General features: G+C 37.8%; 1 long non-coding RNA gene across 1 annotated transcript in view; it reads right to left on the minus strand.

Moving 5' to 3' along the window:
* Positions 1–1,093: 1,093 nt before the first annotated feature.
* LOC110471443 (uncharacterized) overlaps positions 1,094–25,598 on the minus strand; it is a 104,848-nt gene continuing 80,343 nt past the window's right edge. The window contains exons 2-3 of the long non-coding RNA XR_013339602.1: positions 1,952–2,052; positions 1,094–1,127 (exon numbers count right to left, since the gene is read on the minus strand). This is a non-coding gene — a long non-coding RNA (uncharacterized LOC110471443). The remainder of the gene's footprint in view (positions 1,128–1,951; positions 2,053–25,598) is intronic.

Genomic DNA, 25,598 nt, shown 5'->3' on the forward strand with positions numbered 1-25,598 from the left:
TTCACATTGGTATGATCCCCTGTGTGCAGGTAGACATCCAGTGGTCTGTTTTAGAGGTGAAAATATTCAAAGCGTGTGGTAGATCCAAGGGTACTATCGGAGCCCAGATGGTGTGGGGTGAGCAGGTCCAGTGCACCCCATAGCTGAATGGCTCCCCCTTTGCTACCTCCTCTCTTATGGAGGTAAAATACTTGCTTTCCCCAGTCACACTCATTTCTCTATGTGCAGAAAGGCAGAAAGAGTTTGGTTTAAGCTACTTTATGGAATTGTACTTTATACAGTACATCCCCAAACATTTTCAAACTCAAACTGTTTGGCAATCTTAGAATTGTTTTGCACCTGTAGGAGCAGCTCACGTACGGTCCGCTATCTTACCATCTAGACAATAATCATGTATTCAATTATATACCAAGTAGGATCTGAAACAGCTGATGAGACCTGGATAAAGGGGTGCAACAGTCAAAGGCTTTTACCTTTGAGTATATCCTACAAGTTGCCTGAATGGTACATAATTGAAGATGTTTTCACATTTAGATAAAATATTTATCCCATTAATGTGAGGTAACATACCAATATAGAAAATCTACTTTAGTTAGAACCTACTTCATTGTATAAATAATAAAGTTTGCCTCAATCTGTTAAAACCTACTGACTATATCTGCCTGGTCAACACTGTAATATTACACTACTTTGCAAATAGGAAGTAAAAAAAAACCACCCCACAATTAAATTCCTTCTGCCAGTGGGAGGAACTGTGCTTGATTGCAGTTGTTGCTGTTTGCTGCCCCTCATCGTCGCTGCCCAGCCCTATGACACACCCTTGTCAGGGGCTGACTGCACAGAGTCCCTTGCTGTCCCACTGCTGCTGGCCCCAGCATGTGTCACCCACCCATGCCACCAGGGCCTCACTGCACACCACTGGGAGGAGATTTTGTGCAGGACAATGTCATAACTTTGAAGGGGGCTTTGACGGTACCTTTGATTTCCTTACGCACCCTTAGGGGTCCTTAAGGATAAGACTCTCGGAGAGTATGGCTGTGCTCTTGGGCAACTCCATGGTTACTTTGGCATGTGATAAAAGTCAATTTAATTCCTCCTTCTTCAGGCTTCAGAGCTTGCTGGCTAATCTGCTAATTGGGTTGGAGAAAAAGGAGGAGGAAGTGGAAAGAAGGGAAGTGGTGATGAGAGAGGGTGAAACCCCATTGCTGTCAGGAGTAGTAACAGGTCCATAGAGAAACAGGTCTTTCAAAAGGCTTCTGAAGGGTCAAGGTTTTCTCTGACCTGTTTTAACTGCATAAGAATTTCAGCTGTCTGAATAATTTCTGGTCATTCTCTGAATAATTCTCTGGTCATTTTAAGGGAGCCAAAGTAAAGCTCTCCAAGCCCTAACAAAATGTTGCCCCTCTGCCACAAGATTTGCAGTCATCTATATCAGTTCTCTAGTAGCTCCTATTTCCAAATTAACATTTTATTATAATTAATGTGGTATTGTACTTTTAAAAATCATTTATAAATATGTATAAACTGAAATAATCTGTAGCAGAAAGAAATTTGGAGTAAAAACATTATGAAGCCTGTGCCTCTCCAATATAAAATATTATAATATAAACATATTGCACATAATTACATATAATGACAAATGTGTCTCTGTGTGGTGTGATTAGTGCTGCTGTAACAAAAAGAAAGAAGAAGATATCACTCTAGCTGTCAGCTATGTCACAAAATTAATACAGATGAAGCATCTCTCTTTCATCCTTATTCTATTTACTCATTAAATAGTCACTAGAAACTAACCAACAACTTGTATTCAGCTATAGAGTTACATATATCCAAGAAATGAACATAAAAAATTATCACCTTTACCCCCTTTTTGGGGACAATGAGCAGCATTCAGGTTAATATACCTCATCTACACAAAGAACATGTGCAAAAAACATGCAAAATGACTCACCAGCTTCACAAAGAACAGAGGAGTTTTGCTGGAGTTACTCAGCAACCAGATGACAAATTATGCTCTGAGCATGCCTTCAAAGATTATTCTTATGGGGAGACCTAGAATATTGTTGAAGAAGAATCAAATCTAAATTGTATTAAACAAAAACAAACTCTTGAGTAGCTCTATGAAGCTCCCATCAGAAGTTTCACACAAGGCACCTTCTGAGAACAGAAACATATGGAATACCTTTGTGAGAAAATCTCTGGAAGACTCCTGAAAAATCAGAGCAATTAGCATGGAGAAAATGATGTAAAGTTGGTCGGATTATTTGAACAAACATTTCAGAAACCTCTGCAAAATTTCTCAAGCCCTGCTTGGGAGAAAAAATATCCACTGATCTGAGAGTAAACAACAAACTCCCATGCCTGGGAGAGGGCAAAGTGAGGTAAAGTAAGCCACTCCAAATCGGTGAGTGGACTAACCAGTGAACTGTTGGCAAATGAACGATGGCCCAGTCTTGCCACCTTATTTTTGTAAGAAGTTTCTGAAGGCCTCATTTTTATCCACAGATGTAACAACACCAACTTCTAAAGTTTTGATTTCTCGTAGAATAGAAATTTTGTTTTCTGGCCAGCTTGAACACAGAGCAACTAACACCAAGTGCTGAGATGAATCTAAATGTCCTGGAAATTGGGTGATTAAAAATGATATCTTGGAAGAGGTGTGAAGTTACCTTGGAGCAGATGTGAAGTACATTTTAAGAAATATAAGCAATCACACGTTGTCTCCTGTCCTAGTGCTGCATTATATTCCAAGCCTTCCAGACTGTTCAGGAGCACTTACGAAATACATGCATTAAACCTGTAGCAAACTAATCACCCAGAGTGGAACACGAAAAAATACTCCATGCTCCCTTTCATATAAAACAACTACTGTGACAGTATAAGCCAGTAAATGGTAAACAGAAATACAAAGGGAGGCCAAATTTGTCTTGGCACACATAAAAGTAATTCTCATAAATATAGGGCCTGCTTATAAATCTAAGTTTATTGCTGGCTAAATGTCCACAATAATTTTTTTCAGACATGAAAAATGCACACCGTCTTTTTGAAACTGTAGACAGAAGCAAAGTTCTTCTTCAATTACTAGCACAGTAATAGATATTTTCTTGCTCTCAACACCTCTGAATTGTGGGGAAAAAAACAATCTTAGACATATTTTTAGGTAACTATACATCCCCCTCTCCCTCCATCTTCCTTTATTTTTTTTCTAAAGAAATTAAGTAACTCATGAAGGATCAAATTAATATCAATTAAGTTCACACAAACTTTTTTTTTTTTTTTTTTTGCTCACAAAAGATTAATAACCAGAATACAATATTTACTACAGGGCTTTCTTTCCTATAAGAGCCCTTGATTTTGCAAGAACTGAAAAATGCTTATCATCTGCCTACAAAATCACATTTTTTTACATGAAATCAAAATATTATGTGAGTAATAGTTCCTGCAAATAAAGAGCTCAGCCTTGTGACAGTGAGATCAAAGAGGAATGAGATTTTAAGATGTGTAGAAGGACCTCCTCAATGAGAGAGCATCTTTACCCTCAGATGGTGGGAGCTCTCCTCTATCTTCTGCTAGCTTTTTGCCTTATCCTCATTTCCCAAAATGACCCTTTCTTTTGCTCCCTCCAAGGGAAGAGGAGCAAGAATGCCTGGGATGTGTGAGGTCAAACCTTGTGTGCTTGGATGGTATGATTCATTGTCCTAGAGTGACAGACCACTTGGCACAGGATGGGCTGCTGGCTGAATCTGGCTTTCAGTAAGTCATGCATCTTCTTTCAAACAAAATTACCTGAAGTAATTTCAGTTTATTCTAGCCAAAAGAAAAAGGTATCAGAAGAGGCTGAGTCAACTCAATTATTTTGGCCAGTCTTGCACTGCTCTAAAAGCAGGGAGGACTGGAGCTCCACATCCTCACTTATAGCCTGGGCTTCAAAATTACTCTGCAAGCAGTAAAGCAATAATGCTTTTATAGTCAGAGTCAGAAATTTTGCTGTCCAAGGGACTGCCATGGGTGCATCCTGCAAAAGCAAAGGCAGAAAAACCCTTGCAGTGAGAGCCATTGTCTCCTTTGCTTCGTGATAAACTGCTGGCTTCTGATAACAGCTGTAGCGTTTCAGCACACAATCATCTTGCCATTACAAATACTCCAAGGACAAGCAGGGCTGTACTCTACAAAGATCTTGTTTCTTGTAAGTCAAACTCAGCTCTAAAGCCTACAGCAATCCCAGACCTCTGGGATCCTTTGTTTATTCTTAATTGGCTTTTAAGATCTGAGAGAACAATTTCAGAATGTCACTGTTATCAATACAAGGCTCACATTTCTCCGTCCCTTTTGTTTGTGTCATGATCTTCTAAATTTTTTAATAATTCCATTTTGGATTATGGGCTTAAAGTGGTCATTTTGAAAATTTCTATTTCAACATTTTATTTAGAATGTACTGTGAAAAAAAGTAGGCTTTCACATGCACTTTTTGTAGACAGCTTTTCTTGAAGCAAAGATTTTGGGAGAAGATTTCAAACATCTAGCATTACCACTGACTTAAAATGTTATTTTATGTTAGATCTGTTTTAAACTCTTCTGAAAATTAAATCTGAGCACCAACAAAACAAACTATGAGGTGTCCTAGAGCAGGAAAATGCTGCAATTCTGAAGCATACAAGTCTCCATTCAGCCTTGTTTTCCATCATAGTTGCAATTGAGATTCACTATCTGAGTGGGAAAGCCTGGAAACACTGCAGTAGACACGTGCACAAGATAAGCTTCTCCTCTTAACCCTCTTACCAGAGGTCACCAAATCCTACCAACCATAGGAATTTCATCACATTCAAAGCTACTAGCTTCAACTGTTTTACTGGGCATTTTTGTCACTTGGTAATGTCATTTGTTTGTGGCTTGTTGTTTGGTGTTTGCAGAGCTTTCATAATTTATTGCCTGATTATGCCACTGAATAGCATACACAACTCTTAATGACTTCAAGGGGAGTTTCACACAGAGAACATGGCAATATAACACAACACTTCTAAAGTACTTCCTATAACTATTCATGACTTTGTCTACATTGGTGTTAAGATGTGAACTGAAGAATGGAAAATTATTCCCAGTAAAACCTTTTGTTATACTCTACTTTGTGTGTTATGAAGAGAATAAAAATTTGCAACGTTATGATTCCAAAGCAAATAATTTTCCAGTAAAGCTGGCCAGATAGAAATCTATATGAAGAGGTCTTGGCACACATAAAATTTAGCAATAACTGACTGAAACTGATCTATAAATGGGAAATTGCAAGCACTGAGAAATCTCCAGGACAAATAAGTGATTGTAAAGCATCTTCTGACAGTATGTTGCGAGCAGTCAGGTAAATTTGTATTCAAATATTCCTAGTTCCCTGCTGAACAGAGGACGATGTCCACAGTTAGGGCATCGGACAGTGGCATCATAGGGTGACCCTCTGTTCACAAAGGTAATTATTGTTAATTTGCTGCATTTAAACATTGAACTAGCTCCAAGGAAGGCTGTCCACCAAGATATGAATGTATAAATCCCGAGGAGACTCAATATCAGGGCTCAGAAAATGTCCCAGTTGAACTCATCAACCTGGCTAGAATCTTTACTGACAAAGAGGTGATGAGGAAGAAGATCAAAATTGATTTCCAAAATGATTATGACACCTCCAGACCAGAGGTTTCTAAATAATCTTCCAATACTTGTTGATAGCCTGTTTCTCTGAAGGACAAAAGGTGATTTACAAAGGTGTCATTGGAGGATGAAGATGTAACAGCTCATCCCCAAAACAGGTCATGACGACCTTGTGAAAATTACATTTCACCAAGAGAGGGAAAGAGATATTGCTCAATATGCATGAATTGTAAGCAGCAAAGACTCATGCTTTCCTACCATTGATGAGAAACAAACTACATTATGTTGCAGAACTAAGATGGCATCTAAATGATTCCAAAATAATTTTTTTCTTTGCTGCTAGCTTTGGTTTAAAGGCCCTCAGATACTCAATCTGAATTGAGTAGAATCAATTGAAGAAGAAAAATCTGAAGGGCAAAATCTCTTCCTTACCACACGCAATGATCATTGAGGACAGTAAAGCAAAAAATATTTCAATCAAAACCAAAGGAAGTATAACTTGGCGTCATCGAATGTAAGTCTTTTCAAATCCTCCCATTGAAGAGAACCGTATTCACAATAGGCAATACACATATCTTTGCAAGGATAGGATTAAATCCACAAAAAGTAGATTCCTGGCTCAGGAGATTTTTGCAGACAAAGTGAATTTCAGTGTAGATTAGGAAACCAGCTCTAGAGACAATTCAGATTGCATGAGATACCAAATTAGGAAAATCTTGTTCATAATTTTATATTCTCATAGAATGGCCTGTGTTGGAAGGGACTCTAAAGATCATCTAGTTCCATCTTCCTGTCATGGACAGGGACACCTTTCACTAGACCAGGTTGCTCAAAGCCTAGCCTGGACCATGTGCAGAGATGGGACATCCACAGCTTATCTGGACAACCTATTCTAGTGTTTAATACCCCTCACAGAGAAGAATTTCTTCCTAATATCTAATCTAAACCTACCCTCTTTCAGCTTAAAGCCATTATGCCTTGTCCTATCACATGTCTTTTTTTCCAACAGGTCATCTCAGCAGGGTTTTTCAGCAAGACTATCACTGTATCAACACTTTCCAGTGGACCATAACTTCCCTGTCAAAGAGGACAAGAAGGACTAAGTAATGATCTTACGTGACCCTTTCTCTCTTATTTTCCTTTCTTGACACTTCATACTGTTTCCCCTTCCATGATTACCCTACCACACCCTTCTTTTTCATACTGAGGGAGGAAATAAGGTATCTACTACCCAGCCTCAATGCAGCAAAAGAAAAAGGGGAGCTACTTCAACTGTAGAAGAAATAGATATTTTATTTCCAAGTACAGGAAGCAACATGCTGCCTTAAGACATGAGATGTTACAAAATGGTATACACCTGCTGTTAGCTGCCTTTGAGTGGTTGTAAAGCATCTCACTGCTATGCTAACCAAGTCAGAGTGAAATTCTCTTCTATAACACCTCTGAAATGCAGAAAGCCTTCAGTGCTGTTGTACGCTTCTGGGGGTAAAAAGTGATTCAGTGTGTATAGGGGCATTCTGGAAGAATAGTTTAAATATATTGCAATCTGAATTAAATTTCTTAATTTTAACTCAGATGTACAGACAACTCATATGTTTCTCTTTTTTTACTAAAGAATACAGTAGAATATGATAAATTAAAAGATAAGATAGAAACTAATGAAAACTAAATACTAGCTTTAGGGGGCTGAAAGAATTAATGGATTGTGGTTATGCTCAGCAAGTATTATAACAGCAATTTTTTTTATAAATTAAGGACAACTGTTAGGGTTTTTCAGAATGTCAGTATCAAAAGGATAACTTCCAACAAAAAACTCTGTACATTCACAAAAAGTTAAAAATACACAGATATATCCTGATCAATCTTCTCAAACATGGCAAATAATCAGGAAACTACTATTCCCTTTTACATGGCAAATTATTTTAATTCTACTATCTGCAGTATACAAAATCATAGAATCATAGAATCATAGAATGGTTTGGGTTGGAAGGCACTTAGAAGATCATTTAGTCCCAAACTCTCTGTCATTGGTAGGGACACCTTTCACTAGACTAGGGTGTTCAAAGACCCATCCAACCTGGCTGTAAACACTCCAAGGGATGGAGCACCTGTAACTTACCTGCTCCAGTGCCTCACCACTCCCATAGTGAAGTTTTTCTATAGTCTATCTATTCTAAACCTACCCTCTTTCAGCTTAAAACCATTCTCCCTTGTCCCATCACTACATGCCCTCGAAAAAAGCCCTGCTCCAGCTTTCTTGTAGGTCCCCTTCAGGTATTACAAGGTTGCTAAAAGGTCTCCCTGGAACCCTCTCTTCTCCAGGCTGAACAGCCTCAATTCCTTCAGCGTGTCTTCATAGCAGAGGTGCTCTAGGCCTCTAATCACCTTTGTAGCCTCCTCTGACCTCGCTCCAGCAGGTTCACATTCTTCTTATGCTAGGAGCCCCAGAGCTGTTGGGAAGGATGAATAAATATAATTGCCTGGCAAAAGATTTACAATAGTACAGCCAGGATGAAAACAATCCCCTCAACTGGTTGGACAATGCCCTTATCTACAGATAGGTCCAAAAGTCAAATGGACTGTTCTATCTCAACCCCCAAAATGTATGGTTCATCCCACACCTGTAACCCTCCCCTGAAACATCAGGTGTCTGTGACCCCATTGGCTCAAGTCTTGTTCCAGCCCACCTTGAAGCTCCCTGATAAGGGGTCTCCAAGGGGCCAGACGCTCTCTTGGAACTTCCACCCTCTCCTGGAGCATCCTCCCTATCCCTTGTCTCTCCCCTCCCCCATCCCCTCAGGCCTTGCCACGTGCTGCATGTGGCAGCTCCAAGCAAGACCTTTCTCCATCCCTAATAAATCTGATATCCTAAGAGCAGCCTTCAGAGATCTCTCGTCTCCATCCATCTAAGCCGTCCAGGAGTACAGCGTTCCCTACATTAGTCTATGTACTTCAAAACCAAAGTAAAAATGCTGATGTTGTCTGTTACCTCCAGAGCTTTACTTGCCACATTGCCTTTCATTATAACAAATTGGAAAGCAAAACTAGTTGCCTAAAAATGGCAGCAGTTCCTTTACTAAACAAGAGCTTTTAAAAAAGAATTTTAAAGTTATCTTCTCTGTCATTTGTAATGCCTGTCTTTTTTTTGCATCCCAGAAAGGCTGTGCCAAAGAGGACCCCAAAATTTGTCAGAGTTAACTATTTCACTAAACTTTACTAAGCTACCACTGCTGATGATTAATCAAATTTTGTTCCAAATAGGATTAATTCGGGTATCTGTGAAGAAGCTTGTCAGAGTGCACGTCCTTCTTCTCATCTGTCCTCAGGTCTTTTTTTCTTGCTGAATTTAAAATGAAGCTTGAGCTATAATCTTGCATGGCAGATACTGGATCGTTCCTTTGATAAACATCTAAAATGCTAATGAATGTGGGCTGCAGTTCTGAAACAGCAAAGCAAATGATTTGACAAGAATCTGGAGGGTAAAAAAAAAAAGGAACTTTCTGACTTAAAAGAAAAACTCTTTTTGTTCACATAGAGTATTGTTTCCCCAAGAAAAATTTTTCTGCTCTGCAGAAAACAGAAAAAATCCTACTACATCAAAATGCGGAAGCATGAAAAACTGATGAGCTTTCAGATTGTCCTCTTTTGCATGCAAATCATATCAGAAGTTCTCATTAGCATAAATGCATGAGCAGCTCTAAATGCTTTTAATTTCCAATCTCAGCCAGCAGAGGAGTAATTTGTCACTGTCAGGGTGAAAATCTAAAAAGAAAAAAAAGAGAGAAGGACTCCATGCTAAATTGGAATCATATAAATTTTTGATTTGCTAATTGACTGATGCTACAGTTCAATCAGCTGCCTTGAAGGTGTAAATAATTCAGTATACAGTCAGAAATAAAAGCATAATGTGCTTCTACTGAAGTCACATTAGCATTCAGTGCACCAGGACACACCTGACCATGTCTTTCTTACAGATACCCTTTAGACATGTTCTGTCGCTATACTGGCAAGTGTACTACACCAACAAATATATATTTAGCCTTTCATAGTCTAAAAAGATTTAGTCTTTCATATTAGGAAACATGATTCTGGAGATATTTAAAATATTTTCACTCCAAATAATCTAGCAAGTCAGTCCTAATGCTTGCAGGAATGGTGGAATACATTTGTGTAACACTAATGCAATTATAAAATATAGAGAGTGCATAAATGGTAATCCAACATTTCTATCAACTTTTAATTACCCTTTTTCCTTAATCAACTGCTTTAAATGTCATATGCAAAGTGTATTTTTTGCAAAAATGCTTCTCATCAGTGTGCATACTCTAAGGGTGTTGTAGAATCTGTATCGGTAGTTGCAATAATTTATGATTTACAATAGAGAAATTATATTCAGATCCTTTGTATGGTTTGTGTTAATAAAAGAAAAAAATTATTTCAAAGCTGTTGTTTAAGTAAAACTAATTTTTAACTGTCTAGTCACTTCCTTCTCACCTAGATCAAATAAGATCTACAGCCATTGCAGACTTTTGTAGTGAATTTGTACTTCCAAGAATATAAATGAATAATTAACAAAAATACCTTGAATATAAAGAACCCCTCCTCTGGAGCATATAGAAGTAAAAGATCCAGTTCATAATTTACCAAATGTTTCAAGTTAATTATTAATGTCTCATGGATTGGTGTATGTGAAAATCAAATATGATTATACTGAACCCCAAAATTACCATTTGACTTTGCTTTGAATTCTATTTTGCACAAATTCTAGCTGTACTATTTTGTTATAGCACAGAAATTTATCAGACACATCCTATGCATCAACAAATCTATTTTCCATGACCTCATCCCTCCAAACATATATTTAAACCAGGTTCTATTTAAACAATTTATATGAAGACTTTATCCTGGGAAAAGAGCTGATTTTAATTGCCAGAAGCAGTTTTGAAATGGTTTTTGCAATGGCAGTCTGGGTTTCTGATAATGAAAGGCTTACACCAGATTCCCCAGTGTTTTGAACAAGGATTTAATCTGAATAAAGTCTGTAGGATTATGTTCCAAGGTGTTCATTTTGACTGAGCATTTGATTTTTCAGTCAGTGAGATCAATGATGGCATTGATTTAGTCACTCACACCTTTTCCTTGTCATAAATTGCACATTTCCTTTCAAAATAGTGTTAAAATTTGAAAAACAATATAGTCAAGTAGTGGGAAAACGTGAAATATAAAGGGCTGAATGCAAACTGTGAGCATTCAGTTTCCAAACAACCAGATCCTGCTTGATTTGATAGTTGACTAAGGAAGAAAGATAAATCCTTCCAGCCTATATTAATCTAGAAAAAAGAAATCTGAAAATCAGTTTTATGAATATGAGTTAGGTTTTCCAGGGTTCTGGAAAACCTAACTCAAAGGCAAATCTCTATTAAAGCAAGTAGAAATCTTGGAGAAGAATAATTTTATGATAGCAGCCTGTTTCTCTACCCAAGCCTAAAATCCTTTCAGTGCAAGCAGAAGAAGCAGACAAGCCAGGCAGGGCAGATACCTATGGAGGTCGTTTCACAAAACAAAGCATGGCTAGCAGAAATTATTCCTGCAGGCCCTGCTCCTCTTTCTACAGACTCTTTCAGGTTCTGGAATACCAATAAAAAAGGAGTGTTATTGGGAAAGCCTTACTAAAATATGGATGTTTCACCAGCGCTTGGTTCACCATTTAAAAGACGAGCTGTTTTGTTCTGTGGGTCTGGTCCCCAGTGGGAGAGAGAGGGGTCAGCAAGGGGAAAATGAGCTGGATCACAGGATTAAAAAGTGGGGAACTGTTCTGAAGTCTCATTCAGACTGTAAGTAGAAAATTAAAATTTAGTACATAAATTTCAATGATTTTTTAAATAGTTTATCAAATTACTCATATATTCCTGTATATTGGTATTTTGGTCTTTTTAATCTCTTTTTATGTAGCTCCCTCTAGTTCTCTTGTGACTTGTACATCATTCTAGCAACAATTGCGGCAGCCTTTTAGATGCAGCTGAGGGAGATTAGTTGAGGAAATTCTTGCTCTAGCCAATTGTTTTGTTTGTATCTATAGTTTAGACATTCATAAGGAGTACAGCTAGCATCTCTGGCAAAAGAGTTGCAAATAATCACGATGATGGTTTCACAATGGTTTAAGGCACACACACACACATTAATACATCCACTTATCCTTTTTACATCATTATCATGAGGAACACCAGAAGTGAAGGAGAATTTGGAAACAGATTTGTGAGCATTTTGTGAGCAGGTTGTCTTTACTGTTTAAAGAGTAGAGGGACACAGATGCCAGCTATAAAACCCCAGTCAAGTTCCTGCCTGGCCACAGGTACAGGTCCAGGAGTTAGATATTGCAGTTCTGAAGCTCCTAGGCAGACAATCCTGGATGGAGGTAGATGAAATTGTCATGTGTCAGCATCTCTGCATCTCAGCCTGGACAGGGCTCCTGAGTGGGCATGCTGTTGCCATGGGACCTCTCCCAAATCACACCAGTGGGACAATGTGTGCTGGACAGACTGTGCTGGTTGGTGGGTTCATCAGTGTACATCTCTGTCTGGGCACCGACCAATACCAACAGAAAGACCTAATATATTTTCTTCTGTTTAAAACAACCAACCAACCAACCAACCAACCAACCAAACAAACAAACACACCAGCAAAAAAAACCCAAAACATTATTTACCTCCCTTTACCCCATTTCTCAAATTAACAGCAGAAGGGGGTATCTTAATTTTCACTGTCACTGGTAGGTGTGAAATATTGCAACGTTCCCAGTGCTGCCAAGCCCATTGTTTTTCCTCCCTGCCTCTCTCTCTCTTCAGTGTTTTTTGTTCCAACTCATTGCTTTCATCATTATATTTAAGATTAAATAAGTAAGTATATAAGTAAATAAATAAATGAAGTTGATTGCAATCCCTTTGAGCTCAGGCTGCGTCCTTCTGCCTGTTTGGAAACAAAGATAAAGCTCTGACTCTGGTAGGAAATGCAGAGTATGATCACCAGGTACTGTAATCCCACGAGAACAGCCCCAAGAAGCACCAAGGCTGCTGCTGCTGCCTCCCAAGGTTTGTGTGCCCACAACAGAATCTGAATAAAGTGTTGAACTTCAGCCCAGAGTTTGAGGTGACTATTTCTGGGAGAGCAATCTAAGCACTCTTTTAAATGCACTGCTTATCTGGCCTCACTAAATTCCAGGGTCAAATTGTGTTAGACATGGAGCTTGGGGACCACTCTGGGGACATCACCAGCTGTGGGGAGCATATGTTCAGAGCTCAGTACTGATCATAGCTCATCAGTGTGGATTTAGCCCCCATTGTGATGTCCAGACACACAAAACAGGAGCCTGATTTACCATCAGAGATAAAAATAACCTTAATATAGCATGAATGCCTGGCCCTGAAACATGTTATGTGATTTTATTTCACCTTTTCTTTCCGGTTTTCTAGTTATGATAAATTGTTTCTGTTTCAGACTATGGTAAATCCTCTCAGACTATTCTTAGAGCCTTTTCCCCCCCATACTAAAATGGTTCAGTCTTGCAGAAATGTATGCAAATTAACTTTTTATGAAAAATGGGGGCAGAAATAAAATATTATGCTGCTCTTGCAAAATAAAAAAATCATTAGTGATTGCCAAAAGCAACAAAGTTGATCTTTTGGCAGCATATTGTACATAACTACAAATTTTCTATTCTATTTCAGTCCTGTGAACAGCAGAATAGCGCTATCACAGAACACAAAATAATTCTGACCTCATGGTAACCCACTTGTGTACCTCATTCTGACCAGCTTCACAGAAGCATTGTTTCAGACAAGCCACATTTTCAGTGGAGCTTTGAGAAGGAGAGACAGCAAACACTTTTTCATTACTTGAAAAGTGCCAAGGATGCTATAAGCATACCTCAGGCAGATTTAATTGTAATATTAATTAACTGGTTCACTTACTCACTAATTAATCTGCTGCTCCATCTTTTTCACACTAATGTATTTCAGAAGCAGATTCAGAGGAAATGTTAGAAAAGTTTCTTATGACATTCTCTGAAAAAAAATTTTCAGAAGTATATGTACAAAAATTGCATTATCATTAGAATGGCAATGCTTAATCTAGCCATTTGATCAAGTCATTTAGAAGTAGGAAGAGGCAGCTACTTACTGACTGGATATTATGACTAAAAGACAACCGACATACAACAAACATATCTTAAGAAACAATTCTTAGAGTGATTATACAGTAATAAATAGATGTACTGGTGATATGCATAAAACAGGTAATGCTGCTATGTCTTCAGCAAGAAGAATTTCTCAACCACAGAGAAATACACGAGATAGTAATAATCAGCTTCTATTACAAAAATATACAGAAAACTCCACAATTGCTGTATCCTGCACACTCTTCCTCATTATTCATCTCTTCAGTTTTGTTTTCAACTGGTAGATGCAAATAACTGCACCCCTGTCAATGAAAACCAACCTTCAAGAGATGCATTCCCCCAGTAGTAGCACTCCTTTTCTGTGGATTTGGAAACAAGACATTTCTGTTATCAGAAAGAGGAGACAGCCTAACACTGTTACTTGTTCAATAAGGGCAGGTGACACTGGAGTTTATTCTAAGGTACTCATATGCACAGATCAGGTTTAGAAGCATTTTCAATATATTGGTTATAATTTCTCTTCCCTTGTGACAGAAAGGCTTTCCCAAGACAGCTTTAATTTATAAGAAAATAGAAAACAAGCAAACAAACAACCAAATCTACATATTTTCATGCCACTTTGCTAGTGCAATGATGATCTTCTAAAGTAGGAGTGGGTAGAGAAGGGCATATTCGTATCTCCTGCTCTAGGGTTTGGTAGGTGCATTACTCCAGTGATAACTAAAGGGCTGAGACAAGGTTTACACATGGTGCAGCATGATTAAGGTGCCACTGGTTGCGATTCTAAACACTAAGCGCAAACATCTTTTATTGCCTTATGGGACTCATGACCTGTTAGAAAGAAAGACCAAAGAGCCTAAATGACTTTCCTAAGATCACACAGCAAACCTGAGGCAAAATAGGAAGCAAGTAAATGTCTTCAAGCAGAGGGAGGCACTTAGCACTGAGACACATTTTCTGTCTTTAAAATGTTTATAGAGGTGGGAAGAATAAATAGCATACACAGAGGAAATGATGGCATAATATTATGGATTCTTGACAAAGTCTTGTGAGTGCAGTTTTATCATGGCTTCAGGACACTAAGGATAAACTATTTCTCAAGCCATGATGTATTTCTTCCTCAATGTGTTACTTAGATTAAGAGACAAAATGCATCCTATTAATATGCATTGTTAAGCTGTTTCACATGGGTAGTCCAGTGTTTTGGCTCAGCTCTTACTCTAAGGGATCATTCAAGCTTACAGCTCCAACATGATGAGGAAATCAGTGTTCATTCTTCAAGGGGACTGCCTCTGAGACTGCAATAAAGTTAAAGCACCTAACTTTATCTTTTTGCTGGAAATTTTTCCTTATCAAAATAGCGGAAAAGGTATTTGTTTTACAGATAAAGTTGTTAACTTCATTAATAACCATCTTTCAATGGACAATATGAAACAGCCAGTGGTTCTGTGGGAAATATGAAACTGCCCTTGATTCAATTTATACTTGTAAACAGGAGAAATTACCACAATGAATAACACCCTGAATGGAATAGGCTCAAAATGGTCTAAAATATGTCAATGAATACATGTGTAAAATTTTTTTGTAGAATAACAACCTCATTCCACAACATTCATGCAGGAAGACATGCAGTCACCATCACACATACCTTAACTATTAGATGTGGATAAAAAGGAAAATAATTCTTAAGTCTTACAAATCATTGAACCAAAGAGACAAAGGGAAAGAATTGCAACAGTAATCATATTTGCCCCAATTCTTTCTCTGTGTACTGGCTCAGATTTCTTTGGTGTAATCAGCCTGCCAAAATTGATACACTTCCTCCAAAGCTTGGCCAAGTAAAACATTTCATTCTCCATTAAAATCTGCCTGGAAACACTACACTTTTGCTATCTAAATTGTTAATGTACATTTCAAGTAACTGGTCCAGTTGTCAGAACAGGAAAACAGTGTCCATTTTAAGGTAAAAAAATGCTTTTGAAAAAGCTGCAAGTTGCTATTTGAAATTGCACTTCAAATTAAATGCATTTACACCAGTGTTTTTGAGTCTTTTCTCTAAATGATGGCTTAGTTTCTTGCAGACATTAGCAAAAAAGCCGGAGGAAACTTCTGTATTGTTTGTAGCATCCTTTAAGGAAAGTCTGCAATGGTAAATGCTCGAGGTAATTTGGTGTTCTGTTCTGTCTCAGCAGTTAAATCCTTTCAATAAAGTAAACATTTCATTGACTATAAATTGACTTTTTTCTAAGCAAAGTGGTAAGTTTCTATTTGTATCACTTTTGTTCCCAGACCCTATTTATAGAAGAACAATTTTGCTTCAGTTTCTAGATCTCCCAGACTGAGATTTTCAGTAATTTATGTAGACTTGGGCAATACTGAGCATCTTTCAATGTCTTTTGTTCACTAGGGAAAGTAAACAAGAAGGACAAGGACGTTTACCCAGAGAACTGAGCAGTAATTCAGCATGCACCAGCATATCACTCTCTCTTTAACATGTAGCACTCAGTTTATAAGAAAATTTTTCAGAAAACACAAACTTGAGAAATTATGATTATCTGCAAATCGCTGGAAATTTCCTTGCTTCCTGGATTAAGAATTCACCCTGCATTTTCCGCTTTATAACTGCCACATTTTAGACACAGTCTACATTTATTTTTGTAACTTTTTAGGAAAAGTAGTGGCAGGTTTTCTTGTGAGGTAGTAGCAACCCTATCTCAAATTGCCAGTGAAATCCTGCTGTGCCTCTATGAAATAAGGGATACGGTGTGAGAGAGAGGGAGCTCTCATAAGAATTGTGTCTGGCCTGGTGCAAGCTAGTATTGCTTTCTGCAAAGAAGAGTCTTGAAATGTTTAAAAAATAGCCCTTTGATTCAGCCAGGGCATTTTCATCTCTTTTCAATCACACTATGAACATCTTTTGCTCACTGAAAAATGCATCCCAAGGCATTGGAAACAGATTAGCTATTGAAGTCTGAGTGAAGTGGTATTTGCCACCATCTGGTTGTGAACCCTACAGAGAAGCTATCGATCGGTCTGCTTGCTATTTAAGTGGTAGCCATATCCACACTGATGTCCCAATTAAGGAAAAAAAAGGCATTTAATTGGAAAGACAAGTTCACACATTTCCAAATTTTATGGCAGGCCCATATGAAACAAATAATAATAATAATAATAATAAAAAAAACCATCACAGCATCAAAACCAAAAAAACAAAGCAAACAAAAACTTCATAGGAACAAAAAAAAAAAAAAAAAAAACCTGAAAAAAATTGATATGTCAAAACTGGATATTTTAAAATTGGCACAGATGTTGCCATATTTTACTCAATGAAATTATGAACTATCCTGGAAGGGATGGGGGAAGGAAGAAAAATATTTAATTATTTTTCCTGTACAAAGAAACAAAAAAAAGCACATGGACTCCAAAATGGCACCTTTCCAGGAACCTGATGAAAAATCTGTTATCTTTTGAGAGAGAAATTAAGTTTTGTAGGTTTCCAAAATACACAATAATAGGCTTATATACTGCTAGAATTTTAAACATATTTTTTCTCTACATTTTGGAGAGCTCTTGCTGTCCTAGTTTAAAAGGCAACCTATATTTGCTAGACCTGAATGAATCAACTGCAGTGAAGCCATAACTCCTTTTTAATCTTATTCAGAAATCATTGATTCATTTCACTTCTAGTGCAAATAACTATGTTTCTCTAAAGTAACTAATGCCCAGCTACTCAGAACCCTTTATCCTTGTACAGACTGGATAAAATTACGTTTCAGGAATTTTATTTTTAGCAACTTTATTTTTAGCCATTTTCCTACAAAAGTGTATGATGCTGTAATTATCATGAGCATGAGGTGTGTGGCTTCCTGAAGTCTTAAGGCTTATAGCAAACTATTAGTCCTGTCTTATGGCTACAATAATCAATATATAACATATTCAAATAATTTTATTTTTAATATACTTGATTTGTTTTAAGATTAAACAAAAAAATTCCTTGGACCCCACTAATATTATAACCAGCAATGGGATTAAAATGTCATCAGAGCTTCAGTTTGAATTTCATTCCACCACTGCAAGATAATGTCTTTTGAACTCTAAATATACTAATGAAATTTCAATTAATATCTTTCATGTATTTTGATTGCCAGTAGCTAGAATGGCCTGTTCTGTTTGTTCTCCAAACTGCAGCTGCTTTTTTTTCTGCATACATCAGTGGTAAATCAGTAGCTTCTAGGTGTCAAAAGGTGAAATGGCATTGCCAAATTTTTAGCATGAATAGTAGAATCTTACTGAAAACAACCAACCATGTTTCTGTTCTTCTCACCTGTGTATTAATATGGGAAATATTGGAAAATATTTTATATTCCACAGCAATGAATTATGAGAAAACAAAAAATGAAAAATGAAATAAAAAACCTTATTGCCTTATACACTGAGTTAAATAACTGTTTTTCCCAAGGCAAGCATCAGAAATGTCTGGCACTGGATTACCAACAGAATAATATCTAAACCAAGAAATTACACTTGTTCAGCTGAAAAGAGGAAAGCATTAAAAAGAAGTGTAGAAAATGTATCCTCTGTTCTGAAGTACTAAGTTACTGCATAGATGTGTACATAATGATATGCTTTTCAAGGATCCTTTCCTAAAAAGTGGGCATCACTTTGTGGTGGCGGGGCGAAAAAACCACAATTCCCAAAGAGGCTTTTTTTGCCCAAGGGCTTTGTCTAAAGACATGTAACAAATGCTTATTAAATAAGGATGTGGTGCAAGTCCCCAGGGTTGGATATTCTGCAGCATGTGCTGGGGTCAGCATATTTCCAAATGGATGGATGATAGCAATGGGCATTTTAAAACTGACCAGTGTGGATATTCTCAGTTCAGTCAGAGAGAAAACAAAGGTTTTTGACCAGGCAGAAGCCTGGGAAACAGTTGAGAAAGATTGTAAATAATTCTTTATCTTTCTTGTTGTTCACATTGTTTATAGATAAGTTCTGCCACTGTGCATCATTCACTGCACACCAATGGTTTGAGATGTTTTTACTCTAGGACCAATAGAATGGGTCTAGACGATACTCTCTAAAAATAGAGATGTATTTGAAGTATATCAGAGTTCTACTCTCTCACCTTCTGAAGTGGAGTCATTTCATACTGTCCTGCCTCAATGGCATCAGACCAATGCTGACGTCACTCTCTAGAAACAGAATGTCATCTGCCTTCTGCCCTCAGGCAGCTCCGTACACTGTCCTGTTCCTGGCTTGTCCTTCCCCAGCCCTGCCTGAGCAAAGAGGCCAGGAGGCAGAGGGCTGGAGAAGTGACAGAGGGGTGCTAGGAATGCACTCTCACATCACAGCATATGAGGGATCCCCTGCAGTGCACAAGAGCTGTGGAATAGCTCTGCTTTCCTTTCTGTACACCAGCTGAAAGAGCTGAGACTGAAAGGAGAGTAAAGAAGAAACTGGAGTGTAAGCAAGGCTCTGAATTACAGTCTCCTCTAAGCTTCTCATGAGACGTCACAGCTGCATGCCTCTTAAACCTGGACTAAAACAATGCAGTCTAGATCACTCATTTGCAATCTAACAGCTTCATCCATAACCTGCAATTTGTCACCTGTTTTTGGATTTGTACATGCAGTATCTGTCAGCAATGTGCAATGGAATGTTGGGCAAAATCCTTTAAGGTTGTATTCAACTTCAGTGTGAATTGCTAAACTGTCTCCTGTGTACATGAGCAAGCTACCTGTGCAGTATTTGTACTCTTAGTGAGACTGATGAAACTAACTGAACCAGTAAAATTCAATACGACATATTAAAAAAAAAAAATAAAAAGGAAAAGTATATTTGTTTACGTAGATGTGATCCAGGAAGGAACTAACTGATAAGTGAATAAAAAACCTAATGGTTCTCCAAACATGCAATCTGTGTCCTCAGCACCAGAAGATCTCAATCCCAAGGCAGTAAATTTCTGGTATTGGCCATTCTTGATGCACTCAAAGATTTTATCTTAGGACAGTTCATCAACAAGAGCTGCCCATTTTACCTACTAGAACATGTCTAACAGACCAACCCTTAAATGCAGCAAAGCAGAAGAGAATAAGCCTGTGATGAAACTGACACAGATTTACTGATATCCTTCCCAATGGTAATTTAGAACATCTAATTCTTAGAGAATGTTCAGGCCACTAGATTTTGAACAGTGAATGATGAACACTCCTCCATTTTCTCAAAAAAGCTGGTTTTCTGTTATTAGGAGACACAAATATTTACTACAACAGGTCTCTAACTTGGGTCTCACAAAAAAAGCAACTATCTAACAACCAAAGAATTTTTCTTGCTCCCCAGTTAAAGGAAGTTGACTTATTGCATTGAGCCTGACATGGAGGGAAAAGCTCCTATTTGGCCAGAAGGCAGCATCCTCCTTCCTGAGATTTCCTATCAACTGGTTTAAGTGGCCTCCTAGTGAAGGTCTGGCACCTTTGTCCCTTGTGTTTAGGTGTCACGCCAGGAGCAGCGGGTGCTGTAATACTAGGTACAGTTTCATATTTGGATCTAGGTGCTGATAAGGACCTGGTTCAATCTAGGCAGTATATTGTTTTCCTGCTGTGGAGGCTGCAGCCTCAATAGAACATTGTAGAACAAAAATGTAACCAATATCTTACAAGTAACCTAAACCTCAGCTTCCCATAAAAACACGCAACTCATGCTAGAAGCAAGAGTCACTGTAGCATTCTCATATAAACTGATATTACCAGGGCAAATACTTTCTAAAAGAGAGCTGTCAAGGAGTATTATGCATTTTAGATGTTGCACTCTTTTCTTCATTAGTCTCAAATTCCTAGCTGTTATACTACATTATGCAACTACAGTGTGTGTCTCAAACAAATAAATTCATGGCTCTACATTAATCAAATGGGTGTGATCTATAGGATTTGGGCTTCAATGGGTTCTAAGAAATCACACAACAAACAAATGAGGCATAGATACATAGAGAAGGAGTTCAGAATGTGCATAAATATAAATTATCTCTGAATGCAGTTTTCCCAAATGGAAAAACTGAAGAAATGGAATTATTAAACAGATCAAAATGTCTCATACTTGAATTTTATAGGTGTGGGTCATTGGCCATTAGTCTTTTGGGTCTCACTTAAATAGTTCACATGTTTTTTGTTACAAATTTTTTTTAAAGCTGAAAAGTTTTCTTAAATAATAATAAAAAAAAAAGTTAAGAAAATAGTAATGAAAAACCCAAACCAAGACAAAGTTTGCATGGGAAAAAAAAACCCCTAAAGGCTATTACTGCCAATATTTTTCTGTCTAGGCTGGGATTTCTGATCAAGAGCACAGATAAAAATCCCATAAGAGTGAATAGTGTTGCAATGAACAATGTTAAACTGAATACAGGGGTATGAGAACAGCAACTGAGGACCTTTGTCTTGGCTGTTAGCATCTTGAACAAATGTTTTAAATACAAGGCTATCAGCCACCCTACAGCCAATGTCTTCTCCTAAGTCTGAAAAAATTTGTGGAGTCTGAGGTCAGACAAGCAGCGTTGGACAAGTCCTGAAGAATCAAAATTTAATGGGACAAAGCATTGTTTCCTGCACAGTTCTATTCCATAGCTGATGGTCACTAAATATAGAACATGAAATCTCATGCCCTGACATAGTTTCCTAAAATTTATCCAGTTAACAATTTACAAAACTTAAATTATTTGTGGAATTATCATTCAACATTAAATTTCCAATAAACTCGTGTGCAAAATACCTAGAGCACCCATCTGATCTAGGACAGCATTCCATATTTAATACTGTAACCCATTTCTAACAGTGCTCAGAGGATGAGTTGCATAAGCAGGTTTGAACCTGGAAAACAAAGAATAAACACTAATTCCTTAAGACATGCATATGCCTATAGCATTGTCTAGCTAATATTATACAATACAGAACTTATTTTAAAAAGTAGTATATTTCCCCTGTTGCAATCTGAGCAGTATATGCTTTAAACATCACAGGCTCATACTTTATATATGAGTGATTTTTCCTCAAAAAAAAAAAAAAAAAAAAAAAAAGGTGAGTCATCCAAAAGTTTTATTTTTTGCAGAATGTCCTTTTGTTTCAGTGGAACAAAATATACCTAGTGCTATTTCATTCAATAATGACCTGCACGCTCTGTGTTCCTGACAGCTCACCATGTGATTAGTCCTTCTAGACAAACAGGATTGCTTCTCCACTTCTGTAATTGATTCTGATGTGCGGGTCTGGACATTGCTTCTGTGTTCTGCCACTTTGATTCGTCTATTTAATTGAAAATGTGTTATGTTTACAGAACATCAGAGGGAGTGTATAATCCTTGGAAAAAGTCTGCTGACGCAACTTCAATCCACAAGATGGCAATAGTGTTTACATTTTTTTATTAGCACTTAGCTTATGCTCTGCTAGATAACCTACACTTTGGTTTATGCCAAAATAAAAGGTCCAGAGTGGAATCTTTAAATCTAAAATCACATGTGTAAAGTTTTAGCCATACATTTCACACCAGCAGGGCGTGTGCAATGAGTCACACCATGGAAGTTGTCACACCACTGCTGTCAGTCACCTTTCCCAAGCCAAAGGAAGGTACAGTGATACTCTGGAGCAGAGAAGCATCAGTTGGCTCATTACAGGACAGCTTGGGTCCAAGGAGCTCAATTCATGCCCTGTGGACTAGAGCTCAGCTAGCACAAATCTGCAGGCCTGCTGGCAGCATGCTTTCCCATGCAGATGGATTCTGTGCACTGGGTGCACCCACCAAGCACAGCTGTACCTCACTGCCTGTGCTGGGTACCCAAACACTGGACACCTGACACGAAACTAAGCCCCAAAAAAGCCTGGCAGAAATTCTGTGGTGGGGTACAACAAGCCTCCATGTTGTCCCTGGTCACTTCACTTGGATCCACAACCTCTTTCACTCCTTCTCTCAAGCTTGGGCAACACTACACCAACAGTCTCTCACATGCTGGCTCCGAGTGAGGGCTGCTTCAGATCCAATTGTTCATGTTTTTTTCAGAAAGACTCTCATTTACTATAGTTTTAATTTCCTCAATGAAAATAAAGAAATTAAAACTATAGTAGATGAAAAGAATTGAAAATTCTTCTTTCCTAATTTCTACATAATCACCTCTGAAAATTTAATCCTCCATGTCTTTTACATTTTTTGGGAAACTATCTACCTTAGTTGGTTAGGAGACCTTCTGTACTAAATCACTTGCCTTGCTTGAGATATGAGTGAAAGCCTACTGAAGGGAGCAGAATCACTAATTTCAGCAGTATTTGAAACTCCTGGTGTTTAGTTTCCTCCCAGTGCCATTACTGCCAGGTCTTCCTTATTCCATAATGAATTTTATATATCTATATACATACTAAAACACGTAACAGAAATATTTTCTTTTTAAAAAAAAAAAACAGTATCAGAGTAAAAACAGGATCATTAAAGCAAACTCCATTGCATCCCTGCAATGGTAACTGTATTGCATCCCTCAGCAAGGAGCTTAGAAGTTAGTTTATTTAATGATGTGCTTTAATTTGGAGTATAATATTTGGTGAGGGAATATTTGTTCTTATTTTTTGCCTAAAATATGCCTATAGTAAAGTACTATACAGAAATTAGTAATACAATACATAAACACTAGAACATAATAAACAGCTTCACAGCAATCAACTCAGAAGGACATAATCTTGTCTGTTTTGTTATAATCTCAAATAAAGTGAGTAATGACTTCAGACTGAGGATGAACCCACAGAGCAACTTAGGACCCTGGAAATCCTTCACAGAGGAGAGTGAAGGGAGCAAAATGAGTTCTTAAGGAAGAAGGTCTAGTTCAATTTTGGCCATTAGAAGATTAAATCAAGAAGGTAAATTTACAAAAATGTATGAGCAAATCTCCCTACAACACTGGTATTGGGAAGCAGGATGGGAGCAGAGAAGGAAAGTGAAATACTGAAATCAATTGTGCAGAAGAGTGGATTATTGATCCCAAAGGCAAAAATGGCAAAGAGGAACATCTCAACAGCTGCTTAGGTTCTGGGTCAGAAAGCCACCTTTATTCAATCTTTTAAACATGTAGGTATATGATTCATTTTTGCCCTGAACAAAAATTGTGTCCAATCAGTTTTCTGAATAGATACCTAAATAGATATTGAGAGATAAGAAATGAGACAGTACACAACTGAGCTGTGAAAACAAAGGGAAGAAAATATTTCAAGGCAGTTACCTTATGTTGAAATCCAAGCAGTGAATGTTGAAATCCAAGGAGAAATGAAGGAGGATGGATGTGGCATTTGTCTACAGGGATGGGGTTACTTAAGTACAACCTATTTTAACACGGTAGTAAAGGTCTCAAGAAGGACTTTGAAGAAACAACATAAGAACAAAGTGAAGCCACAGCTGAAGGAGAGGCAAATGTTCCATAGGGAATTGGGAACAATGTCAGGGAACATACTGTCATGAACTGATGGGTTGTGATGGAAGCAAGTAGACAAAAAAGAAGGTGAGAGTAAATAGAGGGCATTAGAAAAAAGGACTATTGTTGTCTGGGGAAAGGGAGTTTAAAGGATACTGTGGAGCTCAGTTGACAGCCAGTGATTTCAGTGTGGTCCATGAAATGTTTCAGTTTGGTTTGTCACTTTTCCCAGAGAAAGAGGAGAATGATGCCACTCTGTACTATCACTCCCACAAAAGCCAATACTTTGTTCTGTGCCAGCTCTGTCAGAACTGATGATGCCAAGGGACAATGATCACAGGTGGCGACTGAGCTTCCAAACAGATGTTGCCTCCTCTGGTTTCCTGTGGACAAGCCTGATTTTGTACATGGGACACCAGCTTGCTCTCCTTCTGCCCTCGTTTGTCCTCTCGAGTATGCTCTTGTGAGGCAAAGATTCAGTGAGGTTCAGAGTAAATTGACATATAGCTGAAGCATGATGGTGCATTAAGACTGTTCATCAGAAACCTTCTGGTTTCCTGATGGAAGTGATGGATGAGCAATACAGGGCTTGCCTGCGTTTACTCAGTCAAAGGCAGCTGGCATTTTGGCTCAGTACAGATTGTGGAATCCATGAAAGAATACATGAAAGAAAGATTTCAGTATCTCACTCTAAGCCTGAAGAATCAAGACTGGATTTTCAATCCAATTTCTCACCCCAGCCACTTCAGTGACCTGTGGTAGCACATTTTATACCACAGCTTTCAAAATGACTGCTAATCTTGCTGCCACAGCCTGATCTTCAGACACACTCAGCTCCAATTGCCAGCTTAAAAATCAAAGACTATATTTGAAAATGCTGCTATTGTCTCTGGCCCAATATTCCTGTTTGTAATAAGGAGTTAGCTTATTTCCCAAGAATGCTGAGAATTTAATTACATAATGTCTGTAAAGCAATTGGAAGAAAAGCACTATATAAGTGTTAAGCATTATAATTATATTAAATGTGTATGACCATTATTGCAAGGAAGGGATGTGATTATCTAATAAGCAATGACCTCTCATCACCAGCAATAAAAGACTTTGCAAAGACCACAATGTTCTGCTAGCAGAGGCTGAATTAAATGTGTAGGATATCAAGAAGTGCTCTTTAAATTTTCATTGCACAAAAGGTTAAAAGAATTTCTCTTAAAAACATGTGCTGCCCAATCACAATATTCTCAGTACTGATGGTTTTCCAAATGCTGGTACAGATACTAACTGGAAGAGCTAATTTGAGACTATCTTTTGTCACCAGTGCAGCTTCAGATGAATGAATTTTAATCTGACCCTCAAGAG

This window comes from Lonchura striata, chromosome 3, assembly GCF_046129695.1.
Source record: "Lonchura striata isolate bLonStr1 chromosome 3, bLonStr1.mat, whole genome shotgun sequence".
In the NCBI taxonomy this organism is placed as follows: Eukaryota; Metazoa; Chordata; class Aves; order Passeriformes; family Estrildidae; genus Lonchura; species Lonchura striata.